At 42.5% G+C, this 21,546-nt stretch overlaps 1 protein-coding gene and 1 pseudogene across 3 annotated transcripts in view; both read left to right on the forward strand.

Moving 5' to 3' along the window:
* Positions 1-21,546, forward strand: part of PACRG (parkin coregulated) — a 592,936-nt gene that overhangs the window by 487,318 nt on the left and 84,072 nt on the right. The window lies entirely within an intron of this gene.
* Positions 12,463-12,558, forward strand: LOC112134091 (small nucleolar RNA U13; annotated as a pseudogene).

Genomic DNA, 21,546 nt, shown 5'->3' on the forward strand with positions numbered 1-21,546 from the left:
GATATTCTCACATGTTTATTTTTCCTTCTCATAAGAAATCTAGATTTTCTGGTTTTCCAGAAAAGGTCACATTCAATTTACAGAACACTTTGGGTACAATTGTTATACTTTTAAAGTATGACATCATTAAGCCTTCTTTTAAGTCTCTCAGTAGAGTTTTAAAGTTTTCTTTATATAAATTTATACATCATCTTTTAAATCCATTTGTATATATTTAATCTTTTTTAAATTTTTATTTTGTTTTATTTGTTTGCTGTTGTAAATGGTATACTTATTTCAATGTCTTTTACTATATTTTCTCACTGATAATTATTTATATATAGTGCAGCTATGTAGGTATATTTTGTAATCTTTTGGGTAATTCTCTTTATGTTTTCAGGTTGTTGTAATTCTTCTTTCCAGTATTCAAACTTTCTAGTTACTTCTCATTTAACACCATTGGCTGCCATTTCAACGGCAGTTTTAAGTAGTTGTAGCAATGGTTAATATCCTCGTCTTGTTCCACACTTTAGTAGGTATGTTTTAGCATTTTATCATTAAGCAAAAAAAAAAATCTGTCAATTCTTGCCTTACCACTGATTTTTAACATCAGAAATGAATGTTGACATTTGTTAACATGCCTCTTCTCCTACCTTCTATGTAAGTTATATAATTTACCTCCTCTAACATATTACTACTATATATTAATTTGACCCATTTGTAATTTTTTTTTATCTACCCATGTATTCAGGAAATAAATGCCACTCAGTCACGGCATTTTTTTTGTGCAATGTACTGCTAAATTTCTTTGGTAATTATGTAAAGATTTTTGTAATATTCAAGATAATCATCTATTTTAGAACTATTCTATCAACTTTCAGTGTCAGTGGTATGCTGTCATTATTTAAAAGAATTTTGGAGGATTCTTTCTATAATAGTTTAAATAAGCTTAAATAGAGAAATATCATTCCATGGAAAGTGGAATTAATTTGCTTCTAACGCCATCTTGGCATGGCATATTTTTATGTTAATTTAGCAATAGCTTTAATAGCATGCATTGTTATATTGTTCTGTTTTCTGTCTCTTCTGGAGTCAATTTAGTAGATTCCATTCTCCTTGACTAGTTTCATCCTGATATCATTAATCTAATGCCAAATTTAGAAAGAGGATGTTTTAGAGAAATATGATGATTTTATTTTCAGTTCTGTTGCATTTAAGATGCTTATGGGACATCGAGGTAGAAACAGCCAATAAACAAATAGAATATACGTCTCAGAGCTATTTATGAGCAATAGCCACATGCATGACCGTGGTGGTTAATGAGATCACCCAAGGACAACATAAAGCAATGATGAGCAATGGCCCCTGGTGGAACCCTGGAAATGCCAACATTTAACGGGGTAGGAAGAGGAAAAGGCTTGAGAATGACAGGAGAGACAGAAAAGTCAAGAATAAAAGATCAAAATTTCCCAATGCTTCAGAAAGGACAAATAGATAGATACTGAAGCATACCCATTGGATTTATTGTTTAGGAGATCAACAGTGGCCTCAGCAAAAGCGATTTCCAGGAAGTGTTTGAGACAAAGCCTGCTTTTGGGTGGCTGTAAAGCGCACTGAAGGTCAGGAACCGCAGCAGTAAGCGGAGGGTGTGCTTATCAGAAGCTCGGCTGGGAAGAGAAGGATCCATGAGTCTTAAGTAATTTTAGAGATCATTTTTCAATTGAACACAGGAAATGTAGACTTTTCCCTCTTTTCTCTCTCCGGAGGAGTTTCACATGAGAAAGAAAGTTTTTCCTGTGTTGTCTAATAGAGAGCTGGCCGTTGTAAAGAGCATCTGGGGACAGCTGCCTTGCCATGCACTTTGAGGGATCTGGGACACCAGGGTGATGTGGAGACGTGAAAGGAGGGCCATAAAGCAGTGTCTGTCCCCAGTGGAGTCAGCACCAAGGGCAAGGGCTGGAAACCGAGGGGCTTGCACATCACTAAGGAAACCAAAGTGGAGGAACTTAGACAAAAACCTGGTGGAGGATGCTCAGGAGACAGTAATGAAACCATCGATTCACAGGCTGCTCTCAAGAGAAAAGGGGAAGAAAAATGAAGAGGAACACAAACTGAAGGCAGGATTTTTAGGGAAATATTTACAAATGCTTGAAAACTATAATTAATGTAAAGCAAGGATAGCTGATAAATAAAATATCTAAAATGCAAATGAGAGCTTCATGGCTTAGAAAAATCAAGTTGAGTCTGACTACTTCACTCAGCCCTCAATAAACACCATCCATCTACCCTTCAGTGCACCCAGCCCCCGTACACACATGCGTGTGCATACATATGCACACGCACACACAACGCAGAGATACAACTTTATCATAGTGTGAAATGCTGTCGTATTTGGCAACATTGCTATATTTTCCCCCAATTTGCTGTCCAATTTATTTTAATTATTTATATTTAGGAAACCCTCTTCCAAGAACAAAACCACCTATTATTTAAGGTTCTGCTGTTATTAACTAGCACTGCAACTTTACAATATTCAATGTGCTTGCTTTCAACTTGCATTGTCTAATTAAATCCTCCAATAATCCATATAAAAGCAATGATCATTTATACTTGCTGTATCTACAGAATTACATTCTCCATGAGGAACTTTGAAATACCCACAAGCATTCCACCAGCACGCCTTTGCAAGTGAATCTTCCCAATTTTCATTCAAAACTTCCGTTGAGTCCTAATAGGACTGGGGTCTGGGCGCAAGTGTGAAAGACTCTGGGATGGGCAGAACCAGGCTTGGCGATAGAGGCTTAGCCTGACTAAATAAGGCCTGGGAGTGTACCGCTCCCTGCAGAAGCTAGGGGTGCAGCCCAATTGTTGTAGGTATGATGCCCAAAGGCTAAAACAAGCTCCTGGCAAGCACCAAAGGAAAGCTGAGACTCAGGAAACTCACCCCCAACAGGGGCCCAGCCCCAACAGAGCAGGGGATAGGCAGGTCTAGGCATACACCAGTCCCCAGACAGGAAGGCCGGGGTTCCAGGGGAGGCCCAGTCACAGATACAAAGCCCATGTCCATGCAGTCTGCTCAGGAGGAGAGGAGGGGCATCTGCTCACTTGCAACCTTTGATCATGATACTCAAATACGCAACAATCTTTCTACATACCCCTAGGGTAGGGGTTCCCGGGGTAGGGGTCTCCAGCCCCTGGGTGATGGACTGGCACTGGTCCGTGCTCTGTTAGGAACCAGCTGCACAGCAGGAGGTGAGCAGTGGGCAGGTGAGCAAAGCTTCATTTCATCTGTATTTAGGGTTCCTCTCATTGCTCACTTTACTGCATGAGCTCCACCTCCTGTCAGATCAGCAGCAGCAGTAGATTCTCACAGGAGTGCGAACTGTGTTGTGAACTGTGCATCTCAGGGATCCAGGTTGTGTGCACCTTATGAGAATCTAATGCCTGATGATCTGCCACTGTCTCCCATCACCCCATGACAGATGGGACCGTCTAGTTGCAGGAAGACAAGCTTAGGGCCCCCACTGATTTTACATTATGGTGAGGTGTATAATTATTTCATTATATATTACAATGTAATGATTATAGAAATAAAATGCACAATCAATGTAATGCACTTGAACCATGAAATCTTCCCCTACACTGGTCCGTGGAAAAATTGTTTTCCATGAAACTGGTTCCTGATGCCAAAAAGGCTGGGGCCCCTGCCCTAGGGAATTCATATTTGCACACTTAGGGGTGTTTTATTCTTCATTCTTTGCGAATAAATTAGCTTCGTCTTTTCCAAAAGAAAACAGAAACTATCACATGAAGACTAGCACATCTTCCCACTGAAAACTTTTATCAACTTACCTCTCTCTGTCCTCATATCTCACTTTCCCTCCTCGTATGATGGATACAGCAATCTCTGTGCAGTTATCTAACACAGATAGATACTGAATTCTGGCTGTACTGAATTCCATCCTCTCTTATCTACCCAAGAAGTTAATTTCTATAATTATTCCACTTTCTACTGCAATTTTCATGCTAGAAATAAATTCCTTTTTGCCACCACATCCCCTTATGGGTATCGCCTCTTCTCTGCTTCTCTCTTCACAGAACTCCTTCCAAGGGCTGTTAGTGCTTTCCATGTCCATGTCCTCAACACTGACCCTGTCCCCTCTGCAACCCACTCCAGTTATCTTCTGTCTCCTTCTATCCATTGAAAGGCCTCATGTCAGGGCCCCCGGCAGCCTCAGTGTTGCCAAACCCAAGGTTCTGTTCTTTGTCCTCCTCTTACTCAAACTCCCAGCAACATTCATCCCAACCATCTGCTCTGATAACAGCCTTGTCTACCTGCTCCTCCAGCTCCTCCCAGCTCACAGGTCGCTGCCCCATCTCCTGGGGTGGCTCCTCCTCCTCCCTCTCCCGCAGGGGCAGGGCTCAGGCCACTCTCTTCTCCAGCTGCACTCTCTCAACATGTATATAGTCCAGTGGCTCGCAATAGGGGACAGCTTTGCCCTGCAGGGGTCACTTGACAATGTCTGAAGACACTTTTGTCACAAGGTGGGGAGATGCCACAGGCATTCGTGTCTGGAGGCCTTGGATGCGGCCAAACATCCTCCAACACACAGGACAGCCCCCACTGCGCTTACTCCGCATGGAAGGTCCACAGTGCCTGTTCTGTCCAGCAACCCTATTCTAGTGCATGGTTTTAAGCCATTTTATACACAGATGACAGAGTCACAGGTTGATATGCCCAGCACTAACCACCCCTCTAATTTGTATGTCCAACCGCCACCTCACTATTCTTATTTGAATGTCTAAATAGGTGATTTAGAATTAACCTCTGACACAGCTCTTCATTTTCCTCCAAAGTCCACTCTTTCTTGGCCATTTCCATCTCAGCCAATACCACCAGTTATATAGACCAAAGCCCTAATAGTCAATCTTTATTCTTCTCTGATCCTTATAAGACACAGCCCATCCAGCAGCAAAGCTCATCGGCTCTGCCCTCATAACCCACCTTAAAGCTGAGCATGTCTCACAGTATCCAGAATGTGTCTCCCCAAGCCTTCACTGTCTCTGGGTTGAATTTCTGCATTTGTCTTCTAGTTCTCCTTGCGTCTATTCTTAAAGCCTGAAAATCTGCTTTCTATGCAAAAGAGTTATCTTTTCAATACATTAATCCCATCATGCCATTCTCTTGCTTAAATACCTCCCAATGGTTTCTCATTGAGCTGAGAGTAAAATCCTCCTCCCCACTGCGGCCTGCAGCTCAGCCTGAATTTCCCACCTGCCTCCTCCTTCAGCTCAGCCTGCCTTTCCCACCTGCCTCCTCGTGCTGCCTCCCTCCCTCCTACCAGCCTTTCCCTAAGCCTCAGAAACACCAAGGACATTTCCTATTTGCAGCCTTTACAGTTTCTGCTCGCTCGGCCCGGAGCATCCTGGCCCCGGTCTCCATGGGGTGCTCACCGTTGTTGAGGTCTCTGTCCAAACATGCCTCCCCAAAGAGGCCTTCCCTGGCTGCCCTATGGAAAGGCTGCACGCCCTCCTCCCATATCTTACCTTGCTTTATTTTGCATCACAAAACACACTGCTATTTGAAACCAAGTCATCATCTACTATTTAATATCAACGCATTAGCTCTCTTTCTCCCTAGCATGTGAGCCCCAGTCCAAGCAAGGATGCTGTCTTTTCACCACCTCCTGCCCAGAATCCAGAACAGAGCTGCATATAAAAGGAGCTCCCAATACATGCAGAGTGACTTCTGTGTCTTCTGCGACAGATAGAGTCAGGACAGAGGGCGGGGGTGGGGGAGTACAGGAAGGAAAGGGTGTGCTCCGTCTTTTTAGTGATTACGCTCATGCTCACAAAACCTCGTCTGTGAGTTTTTCCATACATTGTCTCATTTATCCAGGGGTGTGGTCCCAGTACTCAGGCCTCTCGGCAGGGCATTCTGAGACAAGGGACAGAAGGACTGACTGCTAAGTGGGGGCAAGTGGGGCTGAGATGTAGATTTGCACACGCCCTCTCTCTTTCCATAGTAGACCTGAGAACAAGGGTATGAGGCAGGAGTGAGAGCCAGGCTCTAAGGCGGAGAAGATCACACAGAAAAGACAGCGCTTGGGAAAACTCACAGAGTGCCATAGAGTTTCCATACTATATGATATATTAAATTAGGTAAGAAAATTGCAGCCCAGTACTTAAAGACCACTTTTTGAAACTTCCAGATGTGTGTGATTTGGAGATAAATATTTGCATATCTTTCCTTTAATTACGTTTTTTTAAGAGAGTATGTGGAGAAGTTAAATACTCATGATTGCACGTAAATGTTACCAAAAGTATATGGAATGTCTAATCATCATTAATAATGGCTAAACTGTATTGCATGTTTACCAAGTACCAGGAACCATCCTAAGGGCTTACCTGGATTTCTTTGTTAAATCCTTACAACATCCCTATGAGGTAAGATTCATTATTGTCCCTGTCATTTGAGAAAGGAAGACCTAAGCTTACAGATGTTATGCAACTTGGGCTCTGCATCACTTTTCTGTCTTGTTCCAGCAATTTCACATGAGAGGCAAGACACAGTGAGAATAAATCATATAGTTCAGGAGTAAAACAAGCTTTAGTGTCTGCAGATTACTTTTAAAAAAATCCTAATGGAAATCAAGCATTTTGAAGAGAAAATACATAAGAAAATACTGTAGTGGTCTGTCTCAGTCATCTAGAAAGCATTTCATTATCTTGGAAGTAAATGGTACATGATAAAATAAATACTCTATTTCCCTACATCTGGCTCAGCATCGCAGTTCTCCTAGTTATTTGTTCCTGTATTCCCAAATGAAACAGAGTCCAGAGATAGGAATCTTCAGGAAGCCACTGGGTCCTTAGAGTCTGAATCTGGGTGTTGCGGGAAGGTTGACGCCACTTCTCTTCCGTGCGGGCAAAGGCAATGAGAAGAAGGAGCCAAGCTCCCTGCAAACTTTGTACACGTGCCTTTGTGCCTTGCCTACACCTCACTGTGACTCTGTGAAATAGACATTACTCTTTGATTAATTTCACTGTGTGCAGCTGAACCACTGAGTCTCAGGGAGGTACTTTCATGGTTGCAAAGCAAATCTTACGTTGAAGCTGGAATCCTAGGCTTCCGCCTGATTATCAGAAAGGAGGGTATTTGCAGACAAGGGAACTATTTGAAAATAACCACAACTTTAAATAAACAAGCAAGAAAACATAAATAAATGAATAATATTCCAAAGAATGCCAAAGATGTGTTGTGTCCCTGCAAGTGTGCTGAACTGTACTGAACTGACCAAGGCACTCCAGTTCAGTGGGCTTGCTGAGGACCCAAAGCTCAATGTCATTCACTCACTGTTGACAGCAAGGGCTTTGCCTATTAAAGGTCTTCCCCACCAGGCACAGGTGTGTATTGGAGAGAAGAGCTGAGAATACTGGGTCATGGGACCTTGCACAGCCAGACTGTTAAGGACTAGAAGAATATTTTCTAATCCACAGCTCTGGGATCTATAAAATCTGCTAGAAGCTATGAGAATACAGACAGGCTACACCCTGATCACCTGGCAATATTCAGATGCAGTGCAGGAGACACTGAATTCAGAAGCTGATGGAACATTTTTCCTAAATAAATCAAGTTGTTCAGGTGAGCCGACCAAATGACAAAAAACTGTAAAGTATTTTTTAAACTTTTATTATAGATTACGGTGGTAATTGAAAAGTCAAGAAAATTAACCCACTATAAAAAAATATTTGAGCATGTAACTATATTTACAAGAAGCAGGTTGGAATTTTCAGGGACAGCTTGTGGAAATGAAGGTCCCCCATGGTCCATCGCAACCAACCGTGTTCCTGACGACGCTGTGAGGGTGCGTGAGATGGGAGCGTGCATCCAAAGAAGGATGTGTGAGGCCGAAGTGGGTGGATCACCCAAGGTCAGGCGTTCGAAACCAGCCTGGCCAACATGGTGAAACCCCATCTGTACTAAAAATACAAAAATTAGCCGGGTGTGGTGGCAGGTGCCTGTAGTCCCAGCTACTTGGGAGCCTGAGGCAGGAGAATTGCTTGAATCCGGAAGGCAGAGGTTGCGGTGAGCTGAGATCGTGCCACTGCACTGCAGCCTGGGCGACAGAGTGAGACTTTGTCTCACTTAAAAAAATATATATGTGAACAAAAGCATTGCACGGAAAACACTTTTAAACACGTTCACAAATAACAAGGATGGGGTGGAATTAATGGCCATCCTAAAAGAGCTGAAGCATTTTCTCAATCTGCCCAAGAAAGAAAAATTAAGAGATTTGAACCACTAAGAAATAATGTAGATTCTGCAGAACCCGATATTGACATCAGATAAATAAAGAAACAGTTATAAGTATTCACATATATAAATTACTGGGTCCAAACTGCCTCCATCCCAAGTAATTAAGAGAATTGACTACAACATTTCAAATGTTACTTTTGAAAAATCATGTAGAGTTGTAGTAATATCACAATGCCATAGAGAAAGTTAATGATTATGGAGCTCAAAAAGGCAAAGTAAATGAGACTGTAATATTGTGATTATTTAACTTAGTGTACAGATTGATCTTGCCTTAAATAATTACCAATTAACTTCTGCTAAAAAATGTAGTAGGTATGATATGTGTATAACATACCTAGGGAAAAAGAAGTAAAATAAAAGAACATTGACCGGGCACGGAGGCTCGTGCCTGTAATACCAGTAATTTGGGGGGCCAAGGCGGGTGAATCACCTGAGGTCAGGAGTTGGAGACCAGCTTGGCCAACGTGGTGAAACCCTGTCTCTACTAAAATACAAAAATTAGCCGAGCATGGTGGCAGGCACCTGTAATCCCAGCTACTTGGGAGGCTGAGGCAGGAGAATCACTTGAACATGGGAGGCAGAGGTTGCAGTAAGCCGAGATTGCGCCGTTGCACTCCAGCCTGGGCAACAAGAGCGAAACTCCATCTCAAAAATGAAAAATAAAAAAATAAAAGAATATTAAGGATAAACTAAAATACTGAGAATAAAAATGTGTGTGTCCCATTGAGAAAACATTTTATGAGTGCCCACTTGAGCTCCACACACAATGGGAAAGCAGAAGAAGGATGGAAGTGGTAGAAGCTTGCATTCTGGTGAGAGAGTTAGACGACTCAACTGTAATGCACAGGAAAAAGTAAATGCTATAAAAGAAGGAGCCTAAATCAAGGGTTACAGGAGGACTTAATTTTGGAAGAGGGAACAGGAAACAGAAAGTGGTCAGAAAAGGCTTGAGGGAGACTGCTTTTTGCTGGCTTTAGCATGTGGTGGGCTTTCCACTGGCTGAGGACCAGGAGAAACATGCTTAGGGAGAGGGAGCTGGTCCACAAACAGGCAGAAAGGTATGCATTATGAAGACGTGCCTTGCTAATTGAATTGCTTTTCTAAACAGTGGATAAAAAATAAAATAGAAACAGAGTGATTCTGTTAGTTAGGTTCCCTAGAAATAGGCTCTGAGTTGGAGATTCTTGCACAGAAATAACACCTATAAGAGACTGAGAATGCTATCCTTATCAAAATTCCAATGGCATTTTTCACAGAAATAGGAAAACTATCCTAAAACATATATGGAACCAGAAACACCCTGAATAGCCAAAGCAATGTTGAACAAAAAGAACAAAGCTGGGACCAGGCATGGTGGCTCACGCCCGTAATCCTAGCACTTTAGGAGGCCAAGGTGGGCGGATCACCTGAGGTCAGGAGTTCAGGACCAGCCTGGCCAACATGGCAAAATCCCATCTCTACTAAAAATACAAAAATTAGCCAGGCACAGTGACAGGCACCTGTAATCCCAGCTACTCAGGAGGCTAAGGCAGGAGAATAACTTGAACCTGGGATATGGAGCTTGTGGTGAGCCAAGATCATGCCACTGCACTCTAGCCTGGGCAACAGGGTGAGACTCCATCTCAAAAAAAGACCAAAGCTGGAGGCACCACACTGCCTGATTTCAAAATACACTACAAAGATATAATAACCAAAACAGCATGGTACTGGCATAAAAACAGACATGTAGACCAAATAGAACAGAAAAGAGAGGCCAAAAATAAATCCACACATTTATAGTCAGCTGATCTGCAACAAAGCTGCCAAGAACATAACACAGGGAATGGACAGTCTCTTCAATAAATGGTATTGAGAAAACTGGATATCCACATGCAGAAAAATGAAACTGGGCCTTATCTCACAACATACAAAAGTCAACTCAAAATGGATTAAAGATTTAAATATAAGAGTTGGAACTGTAAAACTACTAGAAGAAAACATAGGAGAAAACTACATGACATTGGTCTTGGTAGTTTTGTTGTTGTTGTTGTTGTTTTTGATATAACCCAAAAGGCATAGGCAACAAAAGCAAAACTAGATAAATGGGATTATATCAAACTAAAAACTTCTGTACAGCAAAGGAAATAATCAATAGAGTGAAGAGATAACCTACGGAATGGAAGAAAATATTTGCAAACCAAAAATCCTATGAGTTAATTATACAAAATATATAAGGAACTCAAACAATTTGATAGCAAGAAAACAAATAACCCAATTTAAAAATGGGCAAAGGATCTGAGTAGACATTTCTCAAAAGAAGACATACAGATGGCAAACAGGTACATGAAAAAATGGTCAGCATCAGTAATCATCAAGGAGATGCAAATTAAAACCATGATGAGATATCTCTTCACACCTATTAGAATGGCTATTATCAAAATGACAAAAGATAGCAAGTGATATGGTTTGGCTGTGTCCCCACCCAAATCTCATCCTGAATTTTAATCTCCATAATCCCCACATGTCTAGGGAGAGACCTAGTGGGAGGTGATTGGATCACAGGGGTGGTTACCCTCATGCAGTTCTCATGATAGTGAGTGAGTTCTCACAAGATCTGATGGCTTTATAAGGGGCTCTTCCCCCTTAGCTCCTCACTCACTCTCTCTCACCTGCTGCCATGTAAGGTGTATCTCTTCCACTTCTGCCATGACTGTAAGTTTCCTGAGGCCTCTCCAGCCATGCAGGACTGTGAGTACTTTATACATTACCTAGTCTCAGGTAGTATCTTTATAGCAGTGTGAGAATGAACTAATACAGCAAGTGTTTGTAAGGATGTGGAAAAAGAGAACCCTTACACTCTGTTAGTGGGAGTGTAAATTAGTACAGCCATTATGGAAAACAGTATGGAGGTTCCTCAAAACTTTAAAAATAGAGATACTGTATAATCCAGCAATCCCACTTCTGGGTATATAGATGCAAAGGAAATTAAATCAGTATGTTGAAGAGATATCTGCACTTTCATTTTCATTGCAGCATTATTCACAGAAGCCAAGACATGGAATCAACCTAAGTGTCCATCAATCGATGAATGGATAAAGAAAATGTGGTACATATACACAATGGAATACTATTCAGCCTTTAAAAAGAAAGAAATTGGCTGGGCACAGTGGCTCATGCCTGTAATCCTAGTACTTTGAGAGGCTGAGGCAGGAAGATCACTTGAGTGCAGGAGTTTCAGACCAGCCTGGGCAACATAGCAAGACCATGTTGCTACCAAAAAAAAAAAAAAAAAAAAACCAAAATAAAAAGAAGGAAATCCTCTCATTTTTGACAACATAAATGAACCTGGAGGACATTATGCTAAGTGAAATATACCAGTCACATAAAGACAAAAACTGCGTGATCTCACTCATATGTGGAATCTAAAGTCAAATTCATAGAATCAGAGAGTAGAACGGTGTTTAGCAGGAGCCTGGGGAAGGAAAGTGGATTGGGAGATGTTGGTCAAAAGGCACAAAGTTTTGATGAGACAGGATGAATGAGTTCTGGAGATCCACTGCAGTATGGTGAAGCTGGTTAATAATAATGTATATTTGAAAAGTGCTAAGGGAGTAGGTCTTAAATGTTCTCACGACAAAAACATGAGAAGCATGTGAGGTGATGGATATGCTAATAAGCTTGATTTAATCATCCCACAGGGTATAGCATGCGTCTGTGGAAACATCACATTGCTCACTGGAAATGTATGTAGTTTTTATTTGTCAGTTAGGCCTTAATAATGCTGGAGGCAGGAAGAAAGAGGAAGAAACAGGGCTGGGCAGGAGAGGTTAGACTGCCTGGAGGAGGTCCCAGGCAATCTCCACTTGAGGCCAAGGGGCTGGGGTTTTGTGCCTGTACATTAGCCAGCCCATTCAGGCTGCTGGAGGAAGGGGTAACCTTGAGCGAAGCAGCTCCTGTCTGAGGCGGAAGGCAATTCCCAGGGTGAGACCCAGCCATCAGTGGCTCACATCCCAGTGCCTGGGGAGAATCTGTTCTGTAGGAGGGTTGGGGCAGTACTCATCAGCAGCCTCCACAGTGACCCATGATGTAGTAAAGGATAAACTCCAAAATGTTTGAAAGTGTTTGCATCATCGAGGTCTATTTTAATTAAAAGAGCCAATGGGATTAAAAATCATGGTAAACTGATCCTTTGTAGTTCATAAGCGTGATGAGTAGGATTTCACACTCATGTGTGAGATATGCCTCCCTCAAACCTTATAAATGATGACGGTATGTTAAAAAAAATGGTAAACCACATAAGATTCCATGGGAATTTTTGTGGCATGTAAAAACATGACTTCCTGCTTGTATTAGGCCATTCTTGCATTGCTATAAGGAAATACCTGAGGCTGGATAATTTTTAAGAGATTTAATTGACTCACAGTTCTGCAGGCTGTACAGGAAGCATTGTGCTGCCATCTGTTTCTCAGGAGGCCTCAGGAAGCTTCTACTCACGATAGAGGGCGAAGTAGGAGCACGCACATCACAAGATGAAAGCAGGAACAAGAGGGAGGTGGGGGGTAAGGTGCCATGTACTTAACAACCAGACCTCACCAGTACTCACTCACTAGGGCAGGGATGGCACCAAGCCATGAGGCATCCACCCCATGACCAAAGCACACCTCCCACCAGGCCTCGCCTCCAACACTGGGGATTCCATTTCAACAAAACATTTGAGGGCTATCAAATATTCAAACTCTAGCACTGCTGTTCTAATGAGTTAGAAGTTGAAGATGCACCAATATATGTAACGGAAAGATAACAAGAGGACTGTAAGCCATTCCCATGGGTGTGCTGTCCTTCATGAAGGAGCAGGGCCAGCAGCCTACCCATCATTGCAGGACTTGCACTGAGCCAGGTCAGCAGGAGCAGAAACAGCTTTATACTGATGGGGACTACAAAGTTTTAACACCCAGGTCCACCAAACATTCACCCTCACACCCAGACCCTCATACACGTTTGCAAGACTGGACAAGATGGGTCTGCCTGTTCCATCGAGACGAATTGCCCTCCCTGTGGCGAGAATGAAACCCACGACTTGGGTGTTATTAGCACAACCTCTCATCAAATTGACACCACCAGCCATAGATTACGATAATAAGAAAATAAGGCAAATGCAGCTAAGCTGATATGTCCAAGTTGGAAAAACTAATTTCAGCTTAGAAAAACAGCACACTAATGAAGCTTTTAAAAATTAACTTGTGATTAAAGATCATACAGAGAGGCAATGTTGGTGAAAAACCACAAAGAACATCAAAACAAGCATGAGTTCAGAGTCTGGAAATGTAACCAGAAGGTTATTGTTTTTAAATATACAGAGAAGACACATATTTGTTTCCTGTTTATGATATATATATATATTAGAAAACAAGAAAATTATTTTTTGTCAATCTACCACTAATCAGTGTGACAAAAATCCATGACCCTCCAGGAATTTGACCAGCTCTCCAGGCAATGGATTCTTCAAATGAGAGCAAGTTGAAGTACTTCTGGTATCAGAAGATGTAGTCAGAGTCCCTGAGCCCAGAGGGGGTTCTTAATCTATGCCTGAAAATGATTGAAATGGACATCAGTGGAGGCAGATAAGCTTTGGAAATCTTTAAGCAGACAAAAAAAAAAAAAATTGAATAAGTAAACCTAGAAGAGTACCTGGCACACAGCGGAGGCTCAACATGTGCTGGATTAATTCATTAATTCATTCAAAATTATGCTGGCAGTCAGTTTATGACAAATAGATTAAGACAGCGCACTGATGCACTGCCATTAGGGTATGATTAGTAAACCAACTTTATACCAAAGAATTCCTTTTTATGGAAAAAGTACAGTCAATTTTTTAAAACTTTAGGCAATACTGCAGAAGTAAAGGAACCATGGTGAACGAACATGATTATTTTTATAACATTTCCCAAAGTAAAAATTTCAGCTGAAAATAAAAAGAAACCTTTATAAATTGGAATAAATGCAGACTGGAGTGATTCTCTAGCACAGTGACCAACATTTGGACACATCACATAAGTCTTAAAGGTCACAGAATGAGTCTAGTTATATATGTTTTTCCATTCCAGACAGCTTGAAATTTAGTGTCTAATTCAAAAGTCCAAAACTATAAAACTCCTGAAAATAATCTTTCCAAATGACTAGTTTACTTTCTCCCTGGAACTGAAAATAGGATGGAAGGGAAGTCTAATTCTGAGAAAGTAGAATCTCCTTCTGATGTTTTGTTTCTAAAAATAGTAAACATTTTACTTAACCAGAAAGGGCTAAATTTCATATCTCAATTTAAAAGTATTTGCAGGCCAGCCATAGTGGCTCACATGCATAATCCCAATGCTCTGGGATGCTGAGGCAGGAGGATCACCTGAGTCCAGGAGTTCAAGACCAGCCTAGTCAACATAGTGAGACTACCGTCTCTACAGAAAATTAACCAGGGGAGAGGTGGTGTGCACTTATGGTACTCAGGGGGCTGAGGCAGGAGGATCACTTTGAGCCCAGGAGTTAGAGGCTGCAGTGAGCAATAATCGTGCCACAGCACTCCAGCCTGGGTGACAGAGACCCCTGCCTCTAAAAAAGACAAAACCACCACCACCACAGCCAAAAATCCAGTATTTGTGATCCCTTTCAAAGCACTGATTCTTCTGCTTCTCAGAGCACTCAGATTGCATCTGATCTTTGCTTGCCAGAATCATCATTTTATGGTTTAGCAAGGAGCTGTCTGCAGGCTTTGCCCCAGTAATAGTTCCAAAGACGTTCAGCCACAGCTTGAATAACCTGCACCTGAGCACAAATGTGGCATTCGTAGTCAAGCACCATCGTTCCCCTTCAGTTCGGTAGTCTCGTGACTTTTTTAAGTAGTAATTCCACACCTGTCAAATGCTGTTGGAAGAGACCCTTGAATAGTTCTAGGAGAACCCTCCTCTGGGAAGAAATCTGGGACAGAAGAATTTTTCTTAAGAAGGAAGAAAAGATGGATGAGGAAAGCGCTGACTTCCTCTCATGAGGACCAACAGGCTCCACAGTTCCTTTAGTGGCTGTGTCAGCAAGATGCCCAGAACTGTCTCCAGGCGACAGCAGAGGTCAATTTCAGGTCCACAGAGTCCCACTGAGCTCCTATAATTTAGAACCTAATTCAATTCTAACCTGATGGTGAAATTATCCCACAGTTTGCTTCTGGGCATTGAAATAAATAATAAAAAACAGCAAATTTAATACTGCCATTGTTGACATTCTCTACAGTGGCATCAGAAACTCCTCAAAGTCCTATTTACCTCCAAGTAGCCATCTTCATAGTACATTGTCCTTTGTGAAAGCTCTTTGCAAAGAGAACGTATGTCTATATATGTAATATTTGTACCATGCATTACAGTTTTTAAAGAGCTTAATATGAATCTTCTTTACTACACAGCACTCCTTTAAAATAAAGCATTCAATAACCAATTTTTAATCTCTTCACTGTAGCACAGGTAACTGTGTCCTTATGTTAGGAAATTATGCCCCTTAGAATACCAGCTATTCCAATTTATCAGCCTAAAATGTATATGGAGTACTTACTATAAGTCTACACACATAGCATTTTTTAGTGTAATAAAATATTCACTATTTTAATGGACAAAACATCCGAAAGAGATTCTACTTTCTCAGAATTAGACTTCCCTTTCCTCCTCCTATTTTAAGTTCCAGGGAGAAAATAAACTAGTTATTTGGAAAGCTTATACTTAGTGGAGTTTTATAGTTTCGACTTTTGAATAGACATTAAATTTCATGCCATCTAGAATGGAAAAACATATATAACTAGACTCATTCCACAGCCTTTAAGACTTATTTGACGTGTCCAAATGTGTCCAACTATGTGTCTACATGTCTGTTTATTGCTGATGAAAACAGCAACAGTAATTCACCTTCAAAATCCCTAAAATGTGGTTGAATAAACAAGTAAAGAACGCGGGATGGTGTATAATGCCGAACTGCTGTAGGTGCAGAGTTAGGGAGGGAAAAACCCAGAAGGTTATCAGAGCCTCAGACATTCAGAAAAGACTTCCTGGAGGAGAGAGGCCTTCAACTAGGCCTCGAAGGACAGTATTTGGAGAGAGAGGAGGAGGTAGGTAAGGTGTCCCTGCCAGTAATTACAGCCTCGTGAAAGAAGCCTGCAGGGCAGAAATGAATATGGTATTGAGATGGCAGAGGAGAGAGGTCAAGGGTGCCGCAATCTTCAGGCACAACTAAGAAGATCCCTGCAAAGGCAACGGCTCCTCTGGGCCAGCAGAGAAAGTGGAGACCCCAAACAGGGGCTCTCAAGATAGGATGGGACTGCGGCTGGGAGCGGCACCACCTTTGGGAGGCTGGCAAGGCGGGCAGGCCCACGGGGGAGCCGTGGCTTGCTGGCTGGGCTTTCTCCTGCCAGCAGCACTGGCGTCCTCCAAAATTGCTTCCTACGGCTTTTCTATTTCTCTTAACTTCATCCACTATCTCTTCTTGTGTCCTGTGACCCACTCACTGCCATGCCACTGAACATGCTGTTAGAACAAGAAAACAGTAGTCTATGTCATGTTAATCACATCCTGCTCGATCCTGGCCAGAGTTCCCTGCCCATACCCTTTATAAAGCAGTGGACAGTCCCCAGATGGGCTTGCTGGAAGTCTGCACCGGCACTGCATGCAGGAGAGCCCCGGGCTGCTCTGACCACACTGACATGCTGGGTTGTCACACCCTGCACGGATGCAGATAATTCCATACAGAGGGGCCAGCAATTTTGCAGGTCTTGACAACTATGAGCCCAGATCTGCTGAGCCAGGATGCCTCAGCAAAAGGTGACTTCACATAGGGTGGCTTGAAAAGGGAAGCAATCCTGGCTGACTGCATCCCTTCCCCAGGACCAGCACCCACCAGGTGACTCCTTTTACCCTTAACAAACTCCATCTGCCAGTCAGAGCCCCTTATCCACGAGCTTGCATAGTTTCAGAATCACTCTCAACAAGCAGAGATCCATTTGCCTCTCTGAGGTGGGACCGTACAGGTGCAAGAGCCTCTTTAGACCATTGGTTGTAGATTGGCCATGATAAACAGCCTCACCCAAGAATGCTGAGCACGTGGTTACTGCATGTAAACAAGTCCCGGCTTCACTCTCAGCTGGAGCTGGCACTACGTTGGTATTTATGTAACGCTGCATTGGCAGACATTTCATCTGCAGTATATGTTGAAATAGACAGATAATGATTTAGAACAAATAAAATAAGCTACTTCTGAAGATGACTTGAAGTGGGCACTGACTTGCTGGGACTCTCAGGCCAGCCTCTACCACCCAAGGCGGCCCTCTGCAGAACACAAAGGTCCAGCCTAGAAGGGAGTGGCTGAGGTGAGTGCCTCAGGACAGGCCAACGCAGTGATGTTCATTCCAAGCATATTTATGATGAAGAGAACCCAGGAGAGCTGAAGATTAGCGTCACACTTTTATAATAGAGAAGAGCTCACCTGCACCAGGTGCCGTGTCCCTCTGGGGCCTGGCTACTCCAGAGGCTCCTCCGCTGCTTCAACGTGCCCGAGCCCCAACCTGCAAGTCCTCCTGATAGAGTAGCTCTTAGCTCCAGCCTGCATGTCAGACCAAAGCCCACACTTTATCCACTTCTTACTTTGTTTAGTAAGAAGGGAAGGAAAAAGGAAAAAAAAAAGAGGAAAGGAGGAACAAAGGAAGAGGAGAAGGAAGAAGGCAGTGCAGTAAGGGAAGGGAAAGGTGGGAAGGTGTGGAAATAAGGAGCAGAGATGGGAAGGGGCAGAGGAAGGTGGCTCTGTGGTCCTGGGCTTGTTCATGGCAAAACACACTTATACTTTGAGGGTGTTCCGCTTCCCTAAGGCACACTGGGGAAGGTCAACAGTTTCCTGTGGACCAGCGAGAAGAGGAGCCCTGTTCAGGAACAGCAGGCAATAGGAAGAGACAAAAGTGATTGATTCCCTGAGGTGCCACAGCAGGAAGAACAGTCCAGGCATGGCCTCAGAGCACAGCAAGGTAAAGAGCACACCTCACCTACCCCCCCAGCCCACGCTCCCAGCAGGAGGCCCTGGCCCTGCACAGCCAGCCCCTCCACCTCTCCTCCAGGAGCCTCCACCCCTGAAACCAGCCCTCAGCCCTCTCCCAACTCTGCTCCTCCAGCTGAAATACTGCCCCTCACACCAGGGCTGCATCCCTCTGGGACTGCAGCTGGAGTGGCCCTGCCAGTGTAGCAAAGGGCATCTCCCGGGAGGAGATGGTCTCAACAACTTCAAACACATTTTCTGTTTTCTCTTGTATTGTGATGTTACAGAACACGCTCAGCAGGAATTTGTCCCCCAAGAAGTATTCTTTGCTGCAACCCATCTTCAATTCACAATGGGAATAACCTGCTCACTATCCTTTGTATTTTTCTCACCTACTTTCATGTTTTTTACATCTCTGTTAGGAGATTTAAATTATTTAGGGACAAAGATGAAGGTGTGTGAATGGATGGATGAAGAGATGGCTGAACTGATTGATGAACAAAAAGTTCACCTGCCAGTAAAAAACAGAGGAGTGGAGTAGAATGCAGGAGGCTGGAGGCTGCAAGCGGCATTTTACAGTTGACCTAGATGGTAATTTGGAGAGAGAGAGAGAGAAATGACACCAGCCTTGAACTTGAGAGATGCCATTTTCTAAATTACCCTGTGTGGCTAAATGACTTTTGCATGCTAGCCCAAAGAAATAAGTGCCATGCATTTCATTGTGTGAGAAAACATATTATGAGTTCAAGAAAATAAGAGGAAACATTTTAACATCAAGATGGGAAGGGATAAAGACAGTCCAAGAGGCCATGGAGGGGGCTGGATACAGCTGTCCATGTGAGAAATGGCAGTGACTTCTGTGTGTTAGGGGCAGAGGAGATGGAGAAAATGGAAATATTTGAAAAATATTGAAGACATATAAAGGACAGGTCTTAATAACAGAGAATTGTGAGTGAGGAAGAAGGATGGGTAAAAGATAACTCCTGGATTTCTGTTCTGAAAACAAAATTCTGAAAGGGGAAATGGAATGAAGAGCAAGTTTGTAGGGGGGGAGGGAAATTGTAAGTTGCACTGTCCTTCATTGTTAAGATTTCACCAAATGAGAGACATTCAAATAGAAATATTCCCTAAATAATAAGACATTTTGTCCTGGGACTCAATAACAAATGCCTGGTGGGAAATAATAGATTTTATTCAGCCATTTAAGAGTGTTCAGGTCTTAGGGGATAACTATCATCATTAATGGAAGAGCACTCTTGTCATTAATGATGGAGATGGTCCATAGAAAGTGACACAGAGCGGGGACAGAAGATGATCTAGGGTGCAGTTCTGAGTCTCACCCTCTGCTATGGTTTGGGTATGGTTTGGATAGAGCTTGTTTGGCGCTGCCAAGTCTCATGTTGAAATGTGATCTGCAATGTTTGAAGGGAGGCCTGGTGAGAGGTGTGTGGCTCATGGGGGCAGATCCCTCAGGAATGGCTTGGTGCCATTCTCAGGGGAGTGACTTCTCATGGGAGTGGATGAGTTCTCACTCTTAGTTGCTGCAGAAACTGGTTGTTGAAAAGAACCTGGCAGCTCCTCCTCTCTCTCTTGCTTCCTCTCTGGCCATGTGATCTCTGCACACACCAGCTCCCCTTCATCTTCCACAATAAATGGAAGCTTCCTGAAGCCCTCACCAGAAGCAGATGCTGGTGCCATGTTTCTTATATAGCCTGTAGAGCCATGAGCCAAGATAAACCTCTTTTCCTTAAAAATTATCCAGCCTCGGCATGCCTTTATAGCAGCCCCAACAGACTAAGACACCTACATTTAAGGGACAGACGACTCCCAAAGGAGACCAAGCAGATGTAGCCACAGATGTAGGTCAAAAACCATGAGAATTTACTTCTATGGGCACCAAAAAAAGAATGTGTTTAAACAAAGAGAGTCAAAAATTTCTCTTGGAGGCAAAGTAAAATAAAGGCTGAAAAATGTCCATTGAACTGAGCGACAATGCTGTCTTGGGTAAAGCAGTTTTCATATAGAGGTAAAACAGAAGCCAGATTATAATGGGTAAAAAAATAAATGAGAGTTGAGGAAGACAGCAAGTACAGGCAACTATTTTTAAAAAGTTGATTTTGAAGAAGGAAAGTGGAGCCAAATGTTGGTGGCGTTTTGGGTTAGACAGAGACTTGCTAGTTTTAAGACGAAAAGACACGACTATGTTTAAATGAAGAAAGATATGAGCTCCATGAAACTGAAGGTACAAAAAAGAAAGGCTATAATCTATTGTACAAGGCCCCTGAGGAGGTGGGAAGACATAGCGGAAGAATTTGCCTGAAATGAGAAGGGGCTCACCTCTTCCATCGTAAGCCGGCCGAATGGGAGTTGTGGGCATGACTGGAGCAGTTCAGACGCACCACATTTCCTGCTGCTCTAATCTCCCCCAACCTGTCATATTTCCCCTTTTGCATGTGACAGTCTAATGATAATCCTGAAGCATATACAGATATATTTCTTCTCCATTGATAAAACATCATATAATCTTCTGGAGACACAGGCTCCATTAAAATAATTTCTCAATTTCCCCATTGTACGTAACTGCCTTCCATGAAGCTTGCCACTAAAATATCACTTGACTGAGAGGAGGTGGTGTTGGTGACTAGAAAATGTATGACTTGAGAGCATGGTGTTCTTTTACTTGTGGAATATGAAATATCTGCTTCCAAATTCCTCAAGGTCCTTCTCCTTGGAGAGGGGGTTTTCCTCTTGCCAGATCATGCCATTCATCCCCTGTGTTAATGTCTATAGACTAGCAAGGAAATGTGACTAAAATTCAACAGCTTGCCAGCACCTAAGAGAAATTATCAGAAATATTGTCCACTTCCTCTTATATATTTCTCTCTGGAAAGTTTTTTCAATTTCACAAGGTTTTATCATCTATATTATAGGGATTTGTTTTTAATTCTTCACAATTTCCTTACACTCCTCCAAAGGAATCTTTAACATGTACAGTTTTCTTTTTCAATTCTGCCCTTGGTGAGTCAATTTATAGTGTGGTTTGATATTTTATTATTGTCAAATATTGCTTATAAGAGAGAGGTTTTGGTTTGGTAACAACTAAACACTAAAATAAAAAGAAAGGAAAAAAGTTGTTGTTTTTTTGTTTGTTTTTGTTTTTTTAAAGAGAGGCTTTGGGAAAACTGGCAAACTTTCTGCTCTTCCAAAGGTTACTTGTTATATGA

The sequence above is a fragment of the Pongo abelii genome, chromosome 5, assembly GCF_028885655.2.
Source record: "Pongo abelii isolate AG06213 chromosome 5, NHGRI_mPonAbe1-v2.0_pri, whole genome shotgun sequence".
Taxonomy (NCBI): domain Eukaryota; kingdom Metazoa; phylum Chordata; class Mammalia; order Primates; family Hominidae; genus Pongo; species Pongo abelii.